Source organism: Staurois parvus, unplaced genomic scaffold (assembly GCF_062004578.1).
Source record: "Staurois parvus isolate SC_StPar_1 unplaced genomic scaffold, SC_StPar_1.0 ptg000336l, whole genome shotgun sequence".
In the NCBI taxonomy this organism is placed as follows: Eukaryota; Metazoa; Chordata; class Amphibia; order Anura; family Ranidae; genus Staurois; species Staurois parvus.
This window is the reverse complement of record NW_028318132.1, coordinates 2340229-2365189: the sequence shown is the minus strand read 5'-3', so window position 1 is coordinate 2365189 and position 24961 is coordinate 2340229. Positions and strand designations below refer to the sequence as shown.

At 43.2% G+C, this 24961-nt stretch overlaps 1 protein-coding gene and 1 non-coding gene across 3 annotated transcripts in view; both read right to left on the bottom strand.

The window, feature by feature from the left end:
- SGSM1 (small G protein signaling modulator 1) overlaps positions 1–24961 on the bottom strand; it is a 283179-nt gene that overhangs the window by 192239 nt on the left and 65979 nt on the right. The window lies entirely within an intron of this gene.
- LOC149457078 (U6 spliceosomal RNA) lies at positions 7232–7338 on the bottom strand. The gene has a single exon (XR_016313754.1). It is a non-coding gene; the product is annotated as a U6 spliceosomal RNA (small nuclear RNA).

Here is a 24961-nt window from a genome sequence, read left to right as displayed (position 1 = left end):
GTGTTTCTGTTATCTCTTTGCATTGCTATCCATATGTGGGTGATCATTTGGAGGTTGTCAAGCAAGGATTTCCTGAGTGGGATACATATGTGGAGGGTATACCCAACCTTTAAGCCTGTTTGACTCTTAAGCCCTACCAGCTAAGACTCCATTCTATTTGATGAGTGTGGGCCAGATTGGAAGTCACGGATGGTGTGGACAAGTTGAATAGTTTTTTTGAGCACTGTCTTCTGATTGGAGCACATTTCTTACTACTGATTTGGGACTTTTGGACTTTGTTCATAAATATATTTTATTTTTTATATATATTTGTACATGTTCATTTATGTGTTTCACTTGATGAAACTTATTTAATTTTTTGCTTATTTTAAAGTTATTTTAAAGTTTTGGTCATATTTGTTGTGTTTGTGTTACGTATTTTTGTAAAACACTAAAACAGAAGAAAAAAAAATGATTGCAAAGGCTCAGCATGACAACCAACAACTTTTTATCTTCAAAAAAGGGGTCCGAAATGGCAGTACATGTATCTGTATCACATGTTCCCTTTCATAATTATTCTTACAAAGTTCACCAACACCTAATCTTAGAGAAACTTATATGCAAAAACCTATATCCACTACCTTCCAGTTCACATTTGTTTTCTATTTAAAAAGTGCAAAGCAGACAACTTTAAGTATCCCTATATACCTTGTTCCAGCATTTTAAGGCTGTGGGAGAACCCTTAAACTCTGAAATGTGCATCTGAATTTTCGTCAAGAAATTCTCTTTTGGACATTGAAGTCAACCATTATGTTAAGCAACAAACAGGAAGTTGCAGGAAGTGAAGATTTTTCCTGGGGTTCCCCAGAACAGGGTTCTCTTTCAATAGAGATACACTAAAAATTGATCTCCATGTAGATGTGAAAAACTCAGTTTAATCCATTTATGCTTTCCCCTAAACAGAATATATTTTCACATATAACAATCACAAGTACCTGAATTTTGATATCAGCCTACCATAGATCTCTGCACAGCAGAACTTAGATTGAGAGTGAAGCGAAGCAACTTTTGATTCAGACTTTTGTGCAATGCAAAGTGTTTTTGGTCTCCCTTCCTAAACATGCTTACAGGAGAGAAGAGAAGGCAGGCACAGCACTAGAATTGTAAATGAATTGGAGCAATGCATGTGACCTAAGGTGGCATGATTAAATACAACATAAGCCTATTCCCTAAATATAATGAATTACATTCAGTAATTGTAAACACAAAACATGCCTTATTACTTATTTATTACGCAAATAAGAATCATTGAAATAAACCTCAGAACTAAGTAGCATTCTTAAAAAATTAAACTCTGACTGCAAATGCTTTCTTTGTCTAAGCCCATCTCAAAGGCAGTGGCATTACTAGGGTTGGTGTTACCTGGTGCAGTAAAACATGGTGTCACCCCCTCCCACATTCCATTCTCCTCTATGGAGTGGTGGGTGTAAACGGACATGTGTCCATTTACACCTGCCTACATCTGATCAGATCTGATCTGCTAAAAACAGACACCCATAGAGGAGAACAGGCTAAGCTTGTGTCCACCCTGCATAAACACAGACCCGTTATCCACCTGCTTAGTGGGCATCAGTGGACAGATTCCCCGCTGAGCAGGTGGACTCTTGACAAAGTCCACCCCATGTGAAAGGGGCCTAACCCTGTGATAGCAAATATATACTAGTGATAGCAGAGCCTCCCTTTCACACCCCAATGATTGCAGAGCCCCCCTATGATCCCAAGTGTTGTCAGTCCATAGGTTTCTGGGATGAATCTGTTTAGTGTGTGTGGGGAAAATCACCCCCAGTGCCCCCCACAGGGGACGCCATGCACTCACCTATCTCGGAGGGTTGGGTGGGAGGACTGCCAGTTGCCTGTGTTTGTTGTTGAAGTAGTGGAGCAACTGAGCTGTGTGCAGGTGTGTGGAAGGCACTTTTCTTGACAAATGTTGGTATGCTGGGCAAGATAGAACTCCACAGCCATCTTCCTCTTGAGTGCTAGAAGGAGGGTCTCATAGTAAACCTGCTCCTTGCCACAGGGATCAGAAGAGATTTTTTAAAACTCGGAATCCCCACCCCCCTATGCTGGCATCTGCACTGCTTTTCGAGCTCCTTACTGGCCCTGGGCACTTGAGCAGTGCCCTAGTGGTCAGTCTGCCCCTGGTGTCACCCCTCTGGCGGGTGTCACCCGGGTGTGGTCCACACCCCCATAGCGACACCACTGCTTATAGGAAAACCTCATAAAATAGTTTGGGACAATTTAGCAACCCGAAAAAGTTAACAACATGAACACATTGTAGAGGGGTATGCATTGTACAACAGTCACGAGTATATAACCTGCAACAAAACAAATAGAGTGGAAAGAATAGGGTATGTATGTACAGCACATCTTACAGACTGCAGCATTTAGGAGTATGTCTGGGGTGTGCACTGTGCAGAATGATCAGGGCAGTGTCCCCTTAAATTGTTGGTCAATAGTGATGTACCTCCTTATATTGGTGTCAATAGTGAAAAGTCAGAACAACATTCACCGTGTGGGCCACCAGAATATTCTGGCAGGCAGTAACTACATAAATGTTGGGTGTATCCAGATATGCAGCACCCAGCAGAAATATTGGTACATGTGACTGCAGGGAAGAAATTTACTTAGGTCACAGCACAGCTGTCTAGCAGGGAAGTCTTGATGGCTCATAAAATTACAAATATTGATAACAGGTTTGTAATACAGTTCTTATATATGTATTTCAAATATGTATTTAGCTGTCTGCCTGGTGTTGAAAATGCCGGCAGCATTTTATGTTACTCATTCTTTTTTGGAGAATACTGAATAAAATACCTACTTCTGTAGGAGGGCCAGAAAGCTCAGTTTTAAGCTAAGCACCAGGTGATATGGATGGCCAAAGACAGCGGGCTAGTTCCTGGTCAGGGTTGGAGAGCATGAGAGACATATAGAGAATGAACCATGTCCCACGTCATTCAAAACTGACAAAAATGGGTGAAGCTGTACATCTTACAATAAAGCACTGAGAGCACAGTAATACCCCGGCTTACGAATTTAATTTGTTCTGCAGGACTTTTCGGATAGCAAAAAAATTATAAACCGAAACGCCGTTTCCCAGGAATGCATTGAAAGCCAATTAATCCATTCCAGAGGTCAGAAAAAAGTAAACACTACTAAAATACAGCATAAGTTATTTTATCAAGTCATGCGGTATTTTAGTAGTGACAACCATGTTTTAATGTTTCAGCTGTCAGCGGGGGTTCCCCACTGACAGCTGAATGTAAAAGAATTGCCGGCAATTAAATAAATTATTCAAAAAATGGCGTGGGGTCCCCCCTCCCATCCATACCAAGCCCTTCGGGTCTGGTATGGATATTGAGGGGAACTCCCATGCCAAAATTTAAAAGAAAATGGCGTAGGGGTCCCTCCCAAAATCCATATCAGACCCTTATCCGAGCATGCAGCCTGGAAGGTCAGAAAAAGAGGGGGGGGGGAGGCGAGCGAGTACCCCCCCTCCTGAACCATACCAGACCACATTGATGTCACATAGGGTGGGGTCACCTGCGTGATGTCCCCGGGTGGCCACACCCCTTACATATTTAAGAACTGTCAAACCACCAGAACAGGCAGAAGGCTGGAAGCCATCGTCAGGATCGGAGCCTTTTTTTAAAATAATTTTTTCGGGTCGGCAGCAACACTGGCGGTGATGGTGGGCATCGTGATTGGTGTTGGATCTACTGCGGAGGACATTCTTTAGTTTTTTCTTTAAATAAAGGACTTGTCAAAGACCGTGTCCTATCTTTTTTCACATTACACTTTTTGTTTTTTTGTGAATGAGTAGGGGTACCATGTACCCCATACTCATTTACATGAGGGGGGGACTGGGATCTGGGGGCCCCCTTGTTAAAGGGGGATTCCAGATTCCGATAAGCCCCCTGCCCACAGACTCCCACAACCACCGGCCAGGATTGTGGGGAAGAGGCCCTTGTCCCCATCAACATGGGGACAAGGTGCTTTGGGGGGGAGCCACCCCCGCCCCAAAGTACCCCCCATGTTGAGGGCATGTGGCCTGGTATGGTTCAGGAGGGGGGGCGCTCACGCTCGTTCGCCCCCCCCCCTTTCTTGACCTACCGGGCTGCATGCTTGGACAAGGGTCTCGTATAGATTTTGGGGGGACCCCCATGCCATTTTTAAAAAATGTTCGCGTGGGAGTTCCTCTCAAAATCCTTACCAGACCCGAAGGGCTTGGTATGGATGGGAGGGGTACCCCACGCTATTTTTTTAATTTATTATGGTGCCAGTTTTTAAATGTAATTACCGCTTTTTTTTTCTTAACTATAGCTCAGAAATTCAACTGTCACTTTCAGCCTAGCTAAAAGAAAGAAAGATTTATTTTAGTTTATTTCCCGAGTTAAGCGATACAATGTTTCCTTTTAGTTTCTTAAAAGAAACAAAGTTTCCATTAACTCCGGTGAAAGTCACAGCTAATTCTGTCAGCTATAGTGAAGAAAAAAAGAAAAGCCGGAAATTGCATTTAAAAATCAGCACTGACATACATTTCGTATTGTGAAAAAAATCTGTAAAAAATTTGTAAACCGAGATATTATTTTTAATGGATTTTCATTCGTAAACCGAAAATTATGTTAACCGAGGCGTTTGTAAACCGAGGTATTACTGTATTTGGAAAAAAAATGTACCTTTTACACATAATATGAAATCCACATTGCAGTATACTTTGCTCATTACCAATTCCATACCTAGTACTTTAATTTGCAATGCCGAATGCAAATATAAAATTCTTCACCAATCCTTTTTATGTTCTAAACAATTTACTAATCTGGGAACAAACACATTGCTCTAAAACATGTGTTAATTCTTGTAGCCTAAATTTAGTAGCTATAAAAGCAAAAGGGAATTAAGTTTATACATGAATTATCCTGCTGGCTAACATCAAACTTCATATAATCAATGCGGTTAATGTCTCTAATACAAAAAGACATTTGAATAAAATTAGCCTATGCTGTGCTATTTCACTTGAAATTATTATAGCCAGACATCGCAAAAAGAGGAAATAATATATTCACTTTGCCTCAAGGAAAAAAATTGTCTCAAGGGTACTTAGCAAATAATTAGTAACCAAGTAATGGAAAGCTTCATCTTGTGTGTCCTGTTCCTTTCTGTATCAAGGCTACATATTGGTTCAGAATTAGACATGGCTATGTCTCATACTAAGATAATATAGCCCAGAATAAAGAGTACATGGTGCAAAAATCAAAGCAAGTATCTACTGTGTGTTTCACATTACTTGGTTTACAGCTATTAAAGTGTAAGCAGTTTCCCAGTAGCCTTAAGATTGCTCTAAAACGTGTGTTTAGAACCACTTTAAAGTAACATTACTCCTTAATTTTTTAATAAAAACAAACATGGTATACTTACCTGCTCTGTGCAGTGGAGTAGCCCTGGAGGTCTCAAGTAGCCTCGATCCTTCTCTCCCGTTCCTGTCCCCCCCCCCGAGTGCCCCCAGAGCAAGCTGCTTGCTCTGGGGGTACTCGTACCTGCTTGCTCCGAAGGCACCTCTGTCTCCCAAGCCACCCACTTCCTTCTCACTGGCTGTGACTGACAGCAGTATGAGTCAACACCTCCTGCTGCTGTGACTTAGCCAATGAGGAGGGAGAGACCAGGGAGAGCTGCTCCAGGCTCCTCCTCTTCGGTGAGTGCCTCCATGGAAAGCCGATTTCCATGGGGGCACCCATGTGGGCTCGCTCCCAAGCCACCCTGTCTGCAATATTGATTGGCCCAGCCTGTGCATGTGATCACTGTGACCATTCACAACTAGACACACTTGTATACAATGGATGGCATGAAAGGAAGCCATCCATTGTTTACAATTGTCATGTGACGTGCTGTGATTGGTCAAATCAGGTCACATGGTACTGGCAATGGGGCAGGTACACAGATCTGTCATCAGCCGTGTCCGAGGTAAACAGCCCGTGACAGATCTCACCACAGCGTGTCCCTGCGGGCACATGCAAGGCACGGTCCGGGAAGGACGTCATATAACGCCCTCCTGGATCGAGGAGAGGCTCGTCCGGCCGTCATTTTACTATAGGCCAGGCGGGAAGTGGTTATTTAAAAAGTTAAATGCTATACAATTCAATATAAAAAAAATAATTTTTTGTAAAAACTGTCCATTTCAGTTTTTGGCCAAATGCATCCTGAATTTCTGGGTTCGGTCCAAGAAAATTAATTTTAGTGCATCACTACTTGTAATACTCATGGTGGAACCTAACAGGTTAATCCTCCACATGGCACAAAAAGGCTGCTTGATTCTGTTTTCTCTGATCCTCCCTTTCTTCTATTATCCCCAATTCATCTGCTGATAGTACAAAACTCCAGGAGACACAATTTGATGTAGATTGATGCAGTTTTGTTTTTTTTCTAGGAGGGTGCATGTGATCAGATGGGGCCAATCAGCACTGTCCAGACATGGGGTCAGGGGTTATGCAGCCTCATAGGACAATCAGAGCAGAATAAAAACTCCTGCAAGATTAACCAGTGCTCTGCTGGACACTGAAAGAAGTCACAAGACTGCTCTAACTGCTGATGAGAAAAGGTAATTAGCAGCTTATATTTACTAAAATAATTGCATGTCCATGTTCTGTGTGCTGTGGGAGACCAGATATAGTGAATATCCTGGGTTTAGTAACACTTTAAAGAACTGTTTGTAAATGAAAACAGCATACTGACAAACCGATGCAGACAAGTTTTCAATCCAACTGCTTGAATCTGCCGAATGGTTGTTGGTTTTGATGTGACCGGGGGCTCAGGGTGTAAGAGAGCGCTTATCGTATTTGTTCCCCGAATGAAGGAGCTCGGGGGAGGGGCGCACATTGGATTCCTCACTTCTAGTGGCAGGGGACCTTTCCCAGAGCTGGCCGTATAGAAAAGCATTGGGAAAAAAGGGGGAGCCAATAGAAGGAGTGACAGAATGGAGCGCCCATAGACTAACAGGGCAGTGGGATGCCCATAGACGTGCTGCTCTTCTTCAGAGAATGTTGGCAGGAGAAGCTGCTAGGGTACTTGCAGATTTCAGTTGCGATGTAATCATAACCTGCAGCTTGTAATTTTAATTTTTGAAAATAGTTGATAAGAGAAAAAAAAAAAAATGGAATAAATGAAAAGCATTGAATTGAAGGAATATTAGTGCAAGAAAAAAACTGTGGACCGCTTCATGTATTTAGCATGTCAACCTTACGCAGGGGCGGGCTAATCTTCTCTATATCGTTCCACGTTGTAATCTGCACCCCGCCAATGAGGGGACAAACTGAAATTGAAATGAGTGGTCTGTCCTATAGGTGCGCTATGAGAACACCCACGCTGGCATGCCCCTTACATCCCGGTCACGTCAGGTGCAACTCGGCATGCGACTTTCAAAATTGTATGCCAAGTCGCACACTATTGTCCGCTATTACAGCGGTCATATCGGTGCGGTTCTGACTTTGTCGGAGCTGCGCCAACTTCTAAAGTAGTGCATGCAGTAGTGCCTTTGGTGCGATTTGCATAAACATCGGTGTCAGCAGGTCACCCAGTTTTGAAATTGGTTTTGATGTGACCGGGGGCTCAGGGTGTAAGAGAGCGCTTATCGTATTTGTTCCCTGGATTCCCTTTTAGTTTTCCTGAATGAAGGAGCTCGGGGGAGGGGCGCACATTGGCATCCTCACCTCTAGTGGCAGGGGACCTTTCCCAGAGCTGGCCGTATAGAAAGGCATTGGGAAAAAAAGGGGAGCCAATAGAAGGAGTGACAGAATGGAGCGCCCATAGACTAACAGGGCAGTGGGATGCCCATAGACGTGCTGCTCTTCTTCAGAGAATGTTGGTAGCAGAAGCTGCTAGGGTACTTGCAGGTTTCAGTTGCGATGTAACCATAACCTGCAGCTTGTAATTTAAATTTATGAAAATAGTTGATAATAAAAGTAAAAAAAAAAAAAAAATGGAATAAATGAAAAGCAAGGAATTGAAGGAATGTTGGTGCAAGAAAAAAATCGTAAAACGCTTCATGTGTTTAGCATGTCAACCTTATGCAGGGGCGGTTCTGACTTTGTCGGAGCCGCGCCGACTTCTAAAGTAGTGCATGCAGTAGTGCTTTTGGTGCGATTTGCATAGACATCAGTGCCAGTAAGTAACATGATAAAATGTGGAAAATTTCAAGGGGTATGAATACTTTTTCAAGGTACTGTAGGGCAACCATAAGCTGAGCAGTACTTATGTAGTATCTAGTATTTGAAATCCTTGAAACGTGAGATTTTGCAGATATGGTATTCTCTCGCCACCTACCCAACCCCACGGAGAAAAACCAAGGCAATAAGACAGATTTCCTAAAGAAGAGAAAGAAGTTGAGAATAATCTAATCACAAAGAAATTCCTGTTCACTTTGCATACCCAATCACATGCAAATGAAAAAGAAAACTGGAATCTACTTTTCCCATGACTGGATAACTAAACTGATCCTCACTCAATTTATAGAGTGAAGATAGGAATCTCCTTTAGTAAATATACCTGAACGCTTCAGGGTGAGTGAGTTTGTGTGAGTTTAACCAATTCCGTTATTAAACTATATAAATAATCTAGTTTCTCCAAACAATACAATGCAGTAAAATGTAAGATCCGCTTATACTGTCCACAAATTCTTCCCCTTCACAACTTACCTACTAATGGTAGGTTTTTTAAAGATACCTTTTGGAAAAAACTGGGTTCATTGCTACCACAGCCCCATTTTGCAGCACCTAAGGAAGAATGGTGTTGCACTTCTTCCAGCAAGATTCTGATGAATACAAAGCAGCCAAAATCTTGTGAGAGAACATTTTTGCAATGGACATGGACTACATTACCCAGAAATACAAGTACATTCTACACCTACTAACAATAGTTGATCTGTAATGAGCAGAGGACTCAGACAATTTGAGCAGACCATTTTCTGCAAGGTTTGCTTTAAGTGAACCAATTGCCACAGACAAATTCCAATTTTTAAAACAATCTTTGGTGAAAAAGGAAAAATGATCTCTGCTAAAGCTACTATGGTCATGATTTAAGCAATTCAATACCGGCCAAATTTACACCTTCCTGCCCAGGCCAGTTTTCAGGTTTCAGTGCTCTCACACTTTGACAATTGCGTGGTCATACAACATTGTACCCAAACTAAAATTTTATCATTTTCTTCACACAACTAGAGCTTTCTTTTGGTGGTATTTAATCACCACTGGGGTTTTTATTTTTTGCTAAATTAGCAAAAAAAGCCAAAAAGTTTGGGAAAAAAAAAAGTTTTTCTTTGTTTCTGTTATAAAAGTTTGCAAATAAATAATTGTTCTTCATAAATTTAGGCCGAGATGTATTCTGCTACATGTCTTTGGTGAAAATAACCCAAATTAGGATGTATTTTTTAGTTTGTAGGAAAGTTATAGAGTTCACAAACTATGGTATAGATCTGAATATTGATCAATGCTGAAGTACTGACGGCCAATCTAGTTTCTTGAGGTCCAAGAATATCAGAACAGTACAGATATCCCCCAAATGACCCCTTTTTGCAAAGTAGACAGTCTGACGTACTTCATAAGAGGCATGGCGAGTTTTTTGAAGTTGTATTTTTTTGTCATAATTTTTCGGAAAATTAAAAAATGTAAAAAATAGTTTCACTATTTTTTTTACATATTGTCACCAGTGCAGTACAGCGTCATCATATAACTGGCATGGCAGTGATCAGGGACACTGACTGGTGACAGTATGAAAAAAAAAAATTATATCTATTTTTTTCATTTTTTTTTATTAAATTTGTTTTTTCAAGATTTTTTTTTTCATATTTCACTATGACCAAAGTAGTACAATGTTACCATAGTAACATTGTACTACTTTGGGGAAGTGATCAGTATTTTTTAATTTTTTTTCTTACACAATTTGCTTATAGCAAAGAATTACTTTGCTATAAGCAAGCATTTACCTGAATGACATCGATTCATTCAGGGTTTTTTTTTTTGTTTTTTTTTTGTGCTTAGCTGCGATTTGGCCACAGCTAATCACATGACATGTGCATGTGATTAGCTGTGACCATTCATAGCTAGGCAGTAGTATACAATGGATGGCATGAATGAAGCCATCCATTGTATACAACTGTCATGTGACCTGCTCTGATTGTTCACAGCAGGTCACATGGTACTGGCAACGGGGCCGATACTCAGATCTGTCATCGGCCATGTCCGAGGTACACGACCGGTGACAGATCGCGTCGCTGCGCCGCTCTGCAGGAGCGCAATCTGCGCATGTGCGGGAGGACGCCATATGGCGTCCACCCGGAACGCTGATGACATTTGCTGCCCGCCATTCAGCCATAGGGCGGGTGGCAAATGGTTAACATTACCCAATAACACTCGTACTAATATGACAGCATTTAAAGGCAGTTAATACTTTATTTCCCTCTTTTATGTGATGGGCTGTGCAGGTCACACAGATTTACCATAATACCAGAGTTTAACAAGGACTTTGAAGGTTGGAAGAATTTGTTTTTGACTTTTAAGGTTAGCCCCAAATGTTCCAATCTTTGCCTGGGCATTGTATGATCCATCAGACCATGGCAGGATTAGGTCATTTATGAAACCAACCAACTTCAGCCATGAAGTGCCTGGGGCACATTTGGAAAAATGTGAATTCCTTTTACTTTTCCCAAACAGAAGAAATGTGAGTTCAGTTTATTATTTTACCATTAAAACCACAATTCAATCCAAACTGAAAAGTAAACATCAATATGGAGTATAGCCTACCTGCTTAATAGTTTTATCAAGGCATGGCTGTTGAGCACTATTTTATCTACTCCTTTCTGTTGATATGAGTGGGAGATGAGAGTAGTCTGCGGGCATTTATGGAAAAGTTAGACTCCAATGATAGGAATATTGTTTTATCATGAAAATACAGTAAAAGTAGTACTGTTTTTCTTGATTTGGAGATTTCGAGGAGGGAAGGAGGTATTTATACCAAGAAATACTGTAAACCGACAGATAGGAATGGGTTATAAACCCTGGCTTCTTAATATCCCCAAAGGGCAGTTTGTCCAGTTGCGGAGAAATTGCACCGAAGATGATTTTTTGCAGCAAGCAGAGATTTTTGAAAAAACGTTTGTACAGAAAGGTTATGATAGGCGATTCATAAAAGATAAAAATGGAAGAAGTCAGGAATTTAGAAAGAGAAACACGTATTGAGGACCAGGAAGGGAGTTTGAGGGATAAAAAAAAGAAATGGATTTATATAGGATTGCTTTAGATTACAGTATAATGTACAGTCAAAAAAGGTGCAGAATATTATAAGGAAGTGCTGGGATATTTTAAGATTGATAGGGTGTTAAAAGGAGTATTACCGGAACATCCCAAATTTGTTTGAGGAATTTAATTGCCCTGCGTGTAATAGACCCCCCCTTCTAATAATGTATGTAATAATGTATGTAAAGTATTTTTGGATTTTAAAGGTTTCTACACATGTAGGAAATGCCTAGTGAGTAGTGTCACGGTCGCCTGATCGCCACCCTCAACATGCGACAATCGCACGACCGCGACCAACAATAAGACGTCATGCCCGCGTCAGACCCCAGATCTTCTCATCAAACTCGTGACCAAAGGACCGGCCGATCTAAAACCGCTAGGTGACGTGCGTAACAACGCCTCACTCAGCTGTGTCCTGCACAACGATTGTCCAGCTAATGGTCTACAATCTGTGCCTGCAGCCTGAATGCGCTTGTTACTGGGTCGGGTTAATTACTCAACTAACCCTCTACTGCCACCACCACTTTTTGTACAGAGAAAGGGGAAACTCTCTTTATCAAATATACACTGTAATGGTTGAAAAGTCGCCTGTCCAATACGGTCACTGCAGGCCAATTGGGCAGAGGATTAAACAAACACAGTAGCATCTCTTCAAAAGGCAGGAATTCGTGAATTGCAAGTAAGCACTTAGAAACAGTTTAACACTTTCAGAAAGAAAGATTTAATACTAAAAGAGTCAAACAGGTGCAATAAAATATTTACAAAGAAAATGTAACTAGATATATATACAGTGGGGATCGAAAGTTTGGGCACCCCAGCTAAAAATTTGTATTAATGTGCATAAAGAAGCCAAGGAAAGATGGAAAAATCTCCAAAAAGGCATCAAATTACAGATTAGACATTCTTATAATATGTCAACAAAAGTTAGATTTTATTTCCATCATTTACACTTTCAAAATAACAGAAAACAAAAAAATGGCGTCTGCAAAAGTTTGGGAACCCTGCATAGTTAATATCTTGTACTGCCCCCTTTGGCAAGTATCACAGCTTGTAAACGCTTTTTGTAGCCAGCCAAGAGTCTTTCAATTCTTGTTTGAGGTATCTTTGCCCATTCTTCCTTACAAAAGTCTTCCAGTTCTTTGAGATTTCTGGGCTGTCTGTCACACACTGCTCTTTTAAGGTCTATCCATAGATTTTCAATTATGTTGAGGTCAGGAAATTGTGAAGGCCATGGCAAAACCTTCAGTTTACGCCTCTTGATGTAATCCCCCGTGGATTTCGAGGTGTGTTTAGGATCATTATCCATTTGTAGAAGCCATCCTCTCTTTAACTTCAGCTTTTTCACAGATGGCATCAAGTTACCATCCAAAATTTGCTGAAATTTTATTGAATCCATTTTTCCTTCTACTCGTGAGATGTTCCCTGTGCCACTGGCTGCAACACAACCCCAAAGCATGATTGATCCAACCCCATGCTTAACAGTTGGACAGAGGTTCTTTTCATTAAATTCTGTGCCCCTTCTTCTCCAAACGTACCTTTGCTCATTCCGGCCAAAAAGTTTAATTTTAACCTCATCGGTCCACAGAACTTGTTTCCAAAATGCATCAGGCTTGTCTATATGTTCATTTGCAAAGTTCAAACGATGATTTTTGCGGTGAGGACGTAGAAGAGGTTTTCTTCTGATGACTCTTCCATGAAGACCATATTTGTACAAGTATCTCTTTATAGTGGAATAGTGTACCACAACTCCAGTGTCTGCCAGATCTTTCTGGAGGGATCGTGCAGTCAAACGTGGGTTTTGAATTGTTTTTCTCACAATCCTGCGAGCTGTTCTGTCTGATATTTTTCTTGGTCTTCCAGATCTTGCTTTAACTTCCACTGTTCCTGATGACTGCCATTTCTTAATTACATTCCGAACAGAGGATATTGACATCTGAAAACGCTTTGCTATCTTCTTATAGCCTTCTCCAGCTTTGTGAGCGTCAACTATTTTCAGTTTCAGTTTTCTAGACAACTGCTTAGAAGAACCCATGGTGCTGATTGTTGGGGCAAGGTCAGATGAGTCTGGGCATTTAAAACCTTTGAGATTGACATCACCTGGTCTTCCCAGACGATGATTGAGAACAATCCATGACACTGGCAGGTCTCAGCTTTGCAAAGGGGGCAGTGCATGCTATAAATTCTGCAGGGTGCCCAAACTTTTGCAGACGCCATTTTTTTGTTTTCTGTTATTTTGAAAGTGTAAATGATGGAAATAAAATCTAACTTTTGTTGACATATTATAAGAATGTCTAATCTGTAATTTGATGCCTTTTGGAGATTTTTCCATCTTTCCTTGGCTTCTTTACGCACATTAATACACATTTTTAGCTGGGGTGCCCAAACTTTCGATCCCCACTGTATTTATATATAAAAACAGCCTATCACAGTCAAGAGATAACAGGAAGAAGTTAAAAGGCTAAGTTACTTGCCATGTTAAGCCTTAAGGTAAGCAGATTCAAGTTGCAGAGCGAAGGGTCTTTGATCTCCTGCTGTTACGATGTTAAAAATTAGGAGATCTCTTTAGGTTAATTTTTTAGGCTTGCCAGCCCGTCTTTTAAAGTCCCCCTGCAGGGGGGGGGGGGGGCAGTGGCTCTGAATACTGGCCAATACGCTGTTTTGGGAGGGGTCAGTCGGGCGAACTCTGAATTAGAACCAACATCTGTCATAATCCATGACATGAAACATAGGAGAAATACCTGACTTGAGGAATGTTCATTTCATTCTGTCACCTTTAACTGTTAGGTTTTATGAAATTACAATCTCTTTCAATTCCTGGGAGAAAACTATCTTATCTTAATTAGGTGTGATATTTTATACAGGCCTTGGGACAGAGTGTCTGCTGTCTCTATGGGGGGGGGGGGGCTTTGTAGCGCTGGGCCCCCTGCTGCTCCAGCCTGCCAGCAACTTTTAACACTTACACATCTGTCCCTGTGCCTCTCAGGAAGGGAGGGGGTAGGGAATAAAGGATTGAGGAATACTTCTAATAAAAAAGGGGAACTCCGCGTCCAACTCTGATGAGCAAATTTGCTACACCTCCCTCTCAGGTAGTTGCCAGGGAGGGGACTACAAGTCCCCTCCTGACGCAACCAACCTCTGTCCAGAGGTTCCTCTTGGGTCGTCCTGGTACCGCTGCACTGCGGGAGAACCGAATTCCTTCTGAAAAGGAAGCCGTTCTCTCCAGCAACACTGCTGGGCCGACCAAGTGAGTGGTCACGGGTGGGCACCGGTTGGCTGTGGTGATCCGAATACCGTGGCAACTGCCGGGGTGCCCACCTGTTCACAAAACACTTCGGCTCAGGGGTGTCATTTGCTAACATATTAATATGTAGCTTCTTGTCGAGGTAGAGAAGGAGATTTCCCTCCCCTATCTTCTTCCTCAGGCTTAGGACTACATCTGGCCTGAAGGTAGTAGCGCCTGTGTGCACCAGAACCGGACAGGCGAATTCTGGACCTAGTCTCCCAGCGGTGTCCACAGGTACCTTCATCCAAGATGGACAGTCCTCATTACCTGCTAGCATCCAGGACACCAGTTCCTCCAGTTTCCTGTCTGCTAGGTCAGTCACAGGTCCAGCTGCGCCATGATCGTCGCATCCAGGCGTCTTACCGTAGCCAGCTGCACCCACGACTGACGTAACCTGCTGTTTGGCCTGGGGAGCAGACCAGGCCACAACTGCCTCAGTCTCCCCATGCCCAGACCTCTGGGGGTCTCTTCCTACCGGTGTGTTCCCAAACTGAACCACTGACATGCCCCTCTGACAGTTACCCTTCTCGACTGTCAGACTAGGCACGGCCAGTTGGTTCCTGAATAGTGACAGGGGCCCAAGTGGCTCTTCCCAGACAGGGCCTAACACCACGAGGCCCCTAAAGTGGGCAACTGCACCCGGTTCCACTCCGCATTGCGGGCCATTCCTGACCGCTGGAGAGGCGGTCAATGCGTTCTCAACCCCAACTAGCTTTCCCGTGGATTCAGGCAAGCCACATGGGGTAGTGAAGGCTGGCTCGTCTTGAGTTTGCTGGGTTAGAGATGGTGGCCCATGCTCCTTGCTCAGGTCCATGATGGCAAAACAGCAGGCACCTTCTGGATGCTCCTTTACCTCATGGCTCCTGGGCATGGAGCAGGCAACAACCACAGGGCTGGCGCTCAGATTTCCAAGGTCCTCAAAAAGCCTGGTCATCAGATCCTGCTTGAAGACCGCGACTACCGGGGATGCCCAGACTCTAGCTGACCCCTGGCTTCCTGACTGTGCCATTCCCTTGGCCTCTGTGGCCCAGTCAGCCTGCACCTTCTGGATCCAGACACCATCTATCAGAGGCCTGGCCAGCAGCTCCGGAACCTGAGTGGCAAGGAAGGGTGATTGGATCTGGGCCCTGCAGCCCTCTCTCTGTAATCCAAGCATCAACCCCCTTTGCACTCGTAATCCAAGCATGCTGTCCCCGCCTATGACATCTGTCTGTCTGCCTGTTGACACACCATGACAAGTCAGATCAACTGACAGGCTTTCAGACTCCCACCCCCCTGGGGATAGGCCATTATTCCTGTCAGGCTTTTGTTTACCCTTCCCAGCAGGGGGGCTCAGTCCTAGCCACAAGCTGAAATCTCCATATGAAGGACTTTCCCCGGCTGCCTTCCCTGTGGGACTACAAACCTCAGTTAGATGGCCTATAAAGGGCCGTTGTGGATCGTTTTTCAGTGCTGCCTGAACCGTGGAACTACAAGTCCCAGCCAGCTGTTGTGTACCCTTCTTAGCAGGGCAACTCACAGCTAGCGGACTTCTGAAATTCCTTTGGGAATCGCTTTTCAGTGCTGCCTGAGGCGTGCAACTACAAGTCTCAGCCCGCTGCCAAGTCCGATGCAAAGCCAACGGCTGGACACTTATCAAGGCACAATCTTTTGGGCCCGGGCAAGGAACAGGCCTTTCCAGACCATCCCCTTGCTCAGCCCCCAGAGACTGTACCTCTGCCCCCGTCACAGCACTGTGGGTGACCCCCAACAGTGAAAATACATAATTTGTCTCATCATATCACAATCATTGTTAGCATTACCAACCTTACCATCAACAATACTGACATTATCAACGACATTACTGACTTCACTATCAAGCTTACCGACATTATTAATGACATTCCTGACTTTACTATCAATGTTACTGACATTAGTAATATCACCCCCATTGTCATCACAATGATTATCAACAGTCACGTTCATAATATCAATGACACATGAGTTCGATACCTCCCCAGGCAAGGGTATTTCTTCTTGTTCTCCAGCTAATGGAGAATCCTGTAGCCCCACTCCATTCCCAGCCCCCTCCCTCTGTCCATCCACAGGCGGCCCAGACATTACCCCAACATCTGCACACAGTACCTTGGGTTGTCCAGAGAGTTCCAGGGGGCCCTTCCGGGTATTCTCGGCAGGGGCATAATACGAAACAAGGGTGCCTAGGTCAGCACCCAACAAAACAGGTGTGGGAATTTCGTCCGAGACCCCCACCTCTCTTATCCCCCTTCCCACACCCCAATCTAGGAATCCCTTTGCACAGGGTATGCGTGAACGGGTCCCCCTAACTCCTGTGGAGGTAAGGAACTTTCCTGGGATGAGGTTCCTTGGCTCAATCAGCTCTGGCCGGATCAAGGTGACTTCTGCCCCGGTGTCCCGGAAACCAGATGCAGACCGGTTGCCCACGGTAACGGGCTGCAAGTTGGCGGGGGTTACCCACATCTTCCTGTGAACGAACAGCACAGAAGAAGAGTTGCTGGCCGGCTGGCCAGATGATGTCGTCTGCTTCTGCTCAGGACACTGCGTCCTGAGATGTCCGGCTTTCCCACAGGTGAAACATCTGCGGGTGTCAGGCAGGAATGGCTTGGCTCCAATCGCTGCAGGTGTGGGCGGAGGAGAAGCTTGACTCTGCGAAGTAGGAGAGGTTGCTAGGGACGATTTCCCTCCTTTCCAGCTGTTTGGAGGAGCCTTGCGAGGGTCAGGCACCCACGTGTGGACGAAGGTATCTGCCAGATCTGCTGCAGCTTTAGTAGATGCTGGCTCCCTCTCCAAGACAAACTGTCTGACGTCTGCTGGGCAAATGTGCAAGAGGTGATCTCGTATCATGAGATCTTCCAAAGACTCATAAGAATCAGCTTTCAGTCCTAGTCCACTGTCGGAATGTGGTGCGTTAGCGACTTGCCACATCCGTATAAGAGTCCCCAGGTCCCTTCTGCATGGACCTGAACCGTTTGCGGTACACTTCCGGGGTCATCTGGTACTTCCGGATGATGGCAGCTTTTAAAAGTTCATAATCATCATCTTGCCCCTCTGGCAATTCAACAAACGCGTCCAGGGCCTTGCCTCGTAGCCCTGGTGTCAGGTACCGAGCCCATTGAGCTGGGGGCACATGGTACTGACTGCACGTTTTTTCAAAGGACAGTAAGTACGTGTCAATGTCACTGTCCTTTTCCATCACTGGAAACTTGGCTGCGCCCACGGAAAGAGTGGTGTCCCTGTGATCTAGGGACCCGAGGTTCTGACCCGGTTGCTGTGGCTGGAGCCTTGCCATCTCCAGCTTGTGCCGACTATCAGCTTCTCTCTGCATCACCTCTCTCTCAGCTTGGCGTTCTGCAGCTTCTCTGTCAGCCTGGCGTTCAAGGAACCGCAGGTATGCCTCCAGATCTGTCTCCATGAGGCGTTTCAGGGCTTCCTGCATCTGAGGAGAGTCCCTGCTGGTTACAGGCACCACGGTGCTGGCGCGCTCAGGCGGTGGTGTGACGATAACATTTGGTGATCTTCCAGTGTCAGTCTCTGGATGCCCATCCTGTGAGGCCATCTCTGAGCCACTGGAAATGTGGGTAGCGGAAACTTCTTCATGTTCAATTTCCCCAGAGTTCTGATCTGCTCGGATATCATACTCCACTAGATCACTAATCAAATCTTCACGATTTTTGTGACCGACGTCCAATCCTCGTGAGGTACATGCTGCCTTCAAATCACCTTTGCTCATTTTCTCGTATTCTGCTACACCAGGCATAATTGCAAGCAAAGATAGAATAGGAAAGTAGGAAAAGGAAGGAGCTGTTGCTATATGTCTGTCTCTCTCTCTCTCTCTCTATATATATATATATATGTGTGTAAAATATGCACCACTTGTTTCTAAGGACTGTTTCCACAAAGGTTACAATCCTTCAGTGCAGAGCCAATTTTTAACACTGCACTGAAGCTCTTAATGCAATTATCCCACATACGCTGCCAACAATATGTCACGGTCGCCTGATCGCCACCCTCAACATGCAACAATCGCACGACCGAGACTAATAATAATACATCACGCCCGCGGCGTCAGACCCCAGACCTTCTCACCAAACTCATGACCAAACGACCGGCCGATCTAAAACCGCTAGGTGATGTGCGTAACAACGCCTCACTCAGCTGCGCCCTGCACAACGATTGTCCAGCTAATGGTCTACAATCTGTGCCTGCAGCCTGAATGCGCTTGTTAATGGGTCGGGTTAATTACACAACTAACCCTCTACTGCCACCACCACTTTTTGTACAGAGAAAGGGGAAACTCTCTTTATCAAATATACACTGTAATGGTTGAAAAGTCGCCTGTCCAATACGGTCATTACAGGCCGATTAGGCAGAGGATTAAACAAACACAGTAGCGTCTCTTCAAAAGGCAGGAATTCGTGAATTGCAAGTAAGCGCTTAGAAACAGTTTAACACTTTCAGAAAGAAAGATTTATTACTAAAAGAGTCAAACAGGTGCAATAAAATATTTACAAAGAAAATGTAACTAGATATATATATTTATATATAAAAACAGCCTATCACAGCCAAGAGATAACAGGAAGAAGTTAAAAGGTTAAGTTACTTGCCATGTTAAGCCTTAAGGTAAGCAGATCCAAATTGCAGAGCGAAGGATCTTTGATCTCCTGCTGCTACCATGTTAAAAATTAGGAGATCTCTTTAGCTTAATTTTTTAGTCTTGCCAGCCTGTCTTTTAAAGTCCCCCTGCAGGGGGCGGGGGTGGCTCTGAATACTGGCCAATACGCTGTTTTAGGAGGGGTCAGTCGGGCGAACTCTGAATTAGAACCAACATCTGTCATAATCCATGACATGAAACATAGGGGAAAAACCTGACTTGAGGAATGTTCATTTCATTCTGTCACCTTTAACTGTTAGGTTTTATGAGGTTACAATCTCTTTCAATTCCTGGGAGAAAACTATCTTATCTTAATTAGGAGGTGTGATATTTTACACAGACCTTGGGACAGAGTGTCTGCTGTCTCTATGGGGGGGGGGGGGGGCTTTGTAGCTCTGGCCCCCCTGCTGCTCCAGCCTGCCAGCAACTTTTAACACTTACACATCTGTCCCTGTGCCTCTCAGGAAGGGAGGGGGTAGGGAATAAAGGATTGAGGAATACTTCTAATAAAAAAAGGGGAACTCCGCGCCCAACTCTGATGAGCAAGTTTGCTACAAGTAGAACATCTAAAGTTAATCAAAAAAGAAATTTGTAAATTTAAGGCAACAGTCACAGCTTCCTCCTATAAATTGAAGGACTTTATCACGTGTACCACTGAAGGGGTGGTGTATATGATGGAATGCCATTGTTGGGTGTACTTCTAGACCTTTACATGTGAGGATTAGGGAACATAATAATATTAAGAAAGGTAAGAAGGATGTTTAGCGTTTCTAAACATTTTAGAGAAGTCCATGGGAAAGACCCTACAAGATTAAAATTCCAGGGGGTGGAATAATAAACATTGGAGAGGTCAGAGGAATATGCTTCTCTAGTGGTGTGATTCGTTGGAGGGTCTCATTCATTATTCTGATGGGGATTGGGGTGGGCCTGGGAGGGGATGGTGTTGAATGCATTCCCTTTTTTTGGCTTGTCCTTTCTCATTTCTTTCTTCCTCTTTCTCTCCTTTTCTTTCTGTTCTCCTCCCCCCCCCCTTTTTTTTCCTCTTTCTTTCTCTCTTGCTGTCTAGTCTTTCACCTTTCTTGGCTCTGTCTTGGGCTACTTTAGGATGAAAATCGGAAAAATGAGAGGTGAAGCTTGGGGCACAGACACTCCTCTTTTAATGAGTAGTTTGACTTTAATGCCACAAATCTTTAGATGTCTGTTTCTGGCCATGATCAAACATAATACTAGGTGCAATGATTGTTTAGGTTAACGACACGTTTATCTTGTCAGGATAAATGTTGCTCTTCTGTCATGATTATGGAAACATGTAGTTCTGTTTTGTTTCTCTGTTGGGCTATTGTTATTGGTTGTACTGTTGCCGTGATCTGTCAAAGAATTTACAAAAAAAAAAAAAAAAACACAACATTGGAGAGGAGGTTATTTCGATTTTTGAGTCAGAGGGAATTTTAGAAACCAAGGTTCTGTCACCTAGGGGTCTTAATATTGATTTAAATTGTTTTATCAGCAATAGTTGAGTGTTTTAGTCAGTATATATGCTTTTCTGCATGTGCATTTTGATTTAAGTCGGGAATTGTAATGATACAGCCCAGGTATATGCATATTATTCATCATTTATGTTTTTATGTAAAAAAAAACATAAAAAAAAGGAAACTAAAATAGTGTATTATCCTTAAAACAATAATTTACAATCCAATACAACATAAGTGTCACTCCACATCAAACGTGACCATATATGTGAATCAAGTGCTTGACGTGAAAAAAACATGCTAGTGAAACACTCTGGTGACCCAACAAATCAAAAAATCAAAGTGCTAGTAGTAGTGCACACTTCTATAGTGTAATGACTGAATACCCTTACCAGATGGCAAAAGAAACAGCACTACACCATCCAAGGAAAGCTAATCCAGCTTGGATATGTTCATTGAGTTGTCCTCATAGCCTCATGGATAATGCTCCTAGATGTCATCAGGACCTTGAGCAGGATTACTCAATAGTATTCATAGTACCCATCATATATAAAAAAGGATATATAATGTAATTCCGTATGGTATAAATAAGTAACACTTTATTATGCTCTTATTTTTAAAAACAGATAAATAGCACCACAGCTCTCATAACCCAAACTTCTTGCAGAGCTCAGCAGCTATCAGAAGCGTCTAGATGTGATTTCTTATCTCCAAACCTTAATGCAGAGTCTAAGCAGTAGAGCGTCTGGATAAAATCTCTTAATCCAAAAACCCCATGCAGAAGTGTCTGGATAAGATAACACTACATGCCAAACCTCTTGGAGAATCTCAGCAGCTAGCAGAAGCGTCTGGGTCAGATTTTCCAATTTCCAAAATGCCCGAGTTGCCACTTCCGGTTCCTTCATTGTGTCTGACGTCACTTCCTTGATATGTTTCGTCTCAGGGACTTATAACTCATAAGGATCGTGGGCGGAGAAGAGGCACCAGTATTGGCACTTCCGCCCAGGGATGAAGACGCACTGCCGATGCCGGTGTTCAGTGGGAATCTCCTATTACCCTCATTTAAGATGGCCGCGGGTGTGCTTCCGGTGGTGCGTGTGCAGTCCACGGGTGGCGAAGAGGCCAGTATTGGCACTTCTGCCCAACGATGATGACTCACTTCCTGTGTCTCCTTGACCAATTGGACATAAGTTGGGGGAATGTGTGACTATAAAAAGGTTGTGTTAGAACGGCTCACCACCTACTGAGGAAGCCCTGAAAGGAGGTACAATGCTTCTAGGAAGGAGGATCTAGTACTGTGTTACCACTCTGCCACTATTTTGCTAGCGGAGTGGTGAGCTGGATGTGGATACACATTTTATGCTTTTTATGTTTTATATTTGTAAGTGTTATTTTAGTGGGGGATACAATAAAATGTTATACAGAGAGCACTATTTTTTGGTCTGTTGCATGAGATCAATTTTGGCCTGATAGAGTGATTGGAAGGCGAGAGGAGTTGAGTACACCCAGATGAGCGCATATTTTCTTTTCTTGAGATGAGCAGGTTTTTCACCTGGTGTGGTGGAGGATCACTGAATATTACTAAAGAAGAAGATATTCACAGAAGTGATACACCTCACTGAGGGGATTGTTTATGGACTCTTTAGTTTATCACTTGTATATGTTTTTCACAGGAGTATTTGTTTTCTATCAATTATTAATTTAGAGAAATGCACTGCACTAGTAATATGTGAATATATTTAGATAGTGAAGTGGGATCCACTTGTTTTGTGTTCAGCAAGCAACAAATAGGTATTTAATATTTTGGATATAGGTGGGGAGTGTGATTGCGCTGATTGATCACAGTTGGTTATATCAGTTCCCCTAATAAGCCGCTTGCTATGGGGGCACTGGTGCATGCTAGCTCCCAAACCCTACTCTATGCATCCAAAAGACATAAAACTGTAGCTCAGCCCTGTGCCCTGCTCTCTCCTCATTGGCTCAGTGGCTGTGATTGACAGCAGTGGGAGCCAATGGCTCCCACTACTGTCACAGCCCATGAGGAGAGGGAGTTCCAGAACAGCTGAGGCTCCCATGCACATCGCTGGATTGGGATCAGGTTCAGGCAAATATTAGGGGGAGCTGTGACCTGGGGGGGGAGCAGCACACAGAAGGTTTTCTACCTTCAGCCTTTACAACCACTTTAATGCCATAACATAATAATAAATAAACATTCTATACATATTACCAAGGTCCAAGGCTTGAACTTTATATTTATATATATTTTAGCTCAATTTTTTCCTAATCATAAAGCAAAGATCCGAGAGCTGCATATAAAAGCCCTCAATCTATCTGGATGGCCATCACTGTTCTGTGACTATCTGCCAAATATAAAACAAAAAACCCCAGACACCTGAGGAGAAAAAAAACTGTTTGCAGGCGAAAGTAATAATTACGATACAAGGGGTATTGAATTCCAGGAATGTGTACATTATCAAAATGCTGAATTACGAGGCCTAATAAGAAGCATCATCTGTAAAATAATGCATGCATAAGGTGTGTAGCATACTTGTCAAAATCCAAATACACCATGTTGGATAGAAAAGGAATGAAAGCTTCAATTTATACTAAAAAAAAAAAAACAAACACAAAACCCGAGGAAGTCAAGTTAAAAATAAAGTTACAAATTTGATTCGGCTAACATTTTAGCCCGCTTGCTTTGAATATGTCAGGGCTCACCATTACTAATTATTCTGTATTTAAAACATATCTAAATCCAATAAAACATGTAATATACAGTCAGGTCCATAAATATTGGGACATCGACACAATTCTAACATTTTTTGGCTCTGTACACCACCACAATGGATTTGAAATAAAATGAACAAGATGTGCTTTAACTGCAGATTGTCAGCTTTAATGTGAGGGTATTTACATACAAATCAAGTGAACGGTGTAGGAATTACAACAGTTTGCATATGTGCCTCCCACTTGTTAAGGGACCAAAAGTAATGGGACAGAATAATAATTATAAATCAAACTTTCACTTTTTAATACTTGGTTGCAAATCCTTTGCAGTCAATTACAGCCTGAAGTCTGGAATGCATAGACATCACCAGACGCTGGGTTTCATTCCTGGTGATGCTCTGCCAGGCCTCTACTGCAACTGTCTTCAGTTCCTGCTTGTTCTTGGGGCATTTTCCCTTCAGTGTTGTCTTCAGCAAGTGAAATGCATGCTCAATCAGATTCAGGTCAGGTGATTGACTTGGCCATTGCATAACATTCCACTTCTTTCCCTTAAAAAACTCTTTGGTTGCTTTTGCAGTATGCTTTGGGTCATTGTCCATCTGCACTGTGAAGCGGCGTCCAATGAGTTCTGAAGCATTTGGCTGAATATGAGCAGACAATATTGCCCAAAACACTTCAGAATTCATCCTGCTGCTTTTGTCAGCAGTCACATCATCAATAAATACAAGAGAACCAGTTCCATTTGCAGCCATACATGCCCACGTCATGACACTACTTCACTGATGAGGTGGTATGCTTAGGATCATGAGCAGTTCCTTTAAATTCTCCATACTCTTCTCTTCCCATCACTCTGGTACAAGTTGATCTTGGTCTCATCTGTCCATAGGATGTTGTTCCAGAACTGTGAAGGCTATTTTACATGTCGTTTGGCAAACTCGAATCTGGCCTTCCTGTTTTTGAGGCTCACCAATGGTTTACATCTTGTGGTGAACCCTCTGTATTCACTCTGGTGAAGTCTTCTCTTGATTGTTGACTTTGACACACATACACCTACCTCCTGGAGAGTGTTTTTGATCTGGCCAACTGTTGTGAAGGGTGTTTTCTTCACCAGGGAAAGAATTCTTCGGTCATCCACCACAGTTGTTTTCCGTGGTCTTCCAGGCCTTTTGGTGTTGCTGAGCTCACCGGTGCGTTCCTTCTTTTTAAGAATGTTCCAAACAGTTGTTTTAGCCACACCTAATGTTTTTGCTAGCTCTCTGATGGGTTTGTTTTGTTTTTTCAGCCTAATGATGGCTTGCTTCACTGATAGTGACAGCTCTTTGGATCTCATCTTGAGAGTTGACAGCAACAGATTCCAAATGCAAATAGCACACTTGAAATGAACTCTGGACCTTTTATCTGCTCATTTTAATTGGGATAATGAAGGAATAACGCACACCTGGCCATGGAACAGCTGAGAAGCCAATTGTCCCATTACTTTTGGTCCCTTAACAAG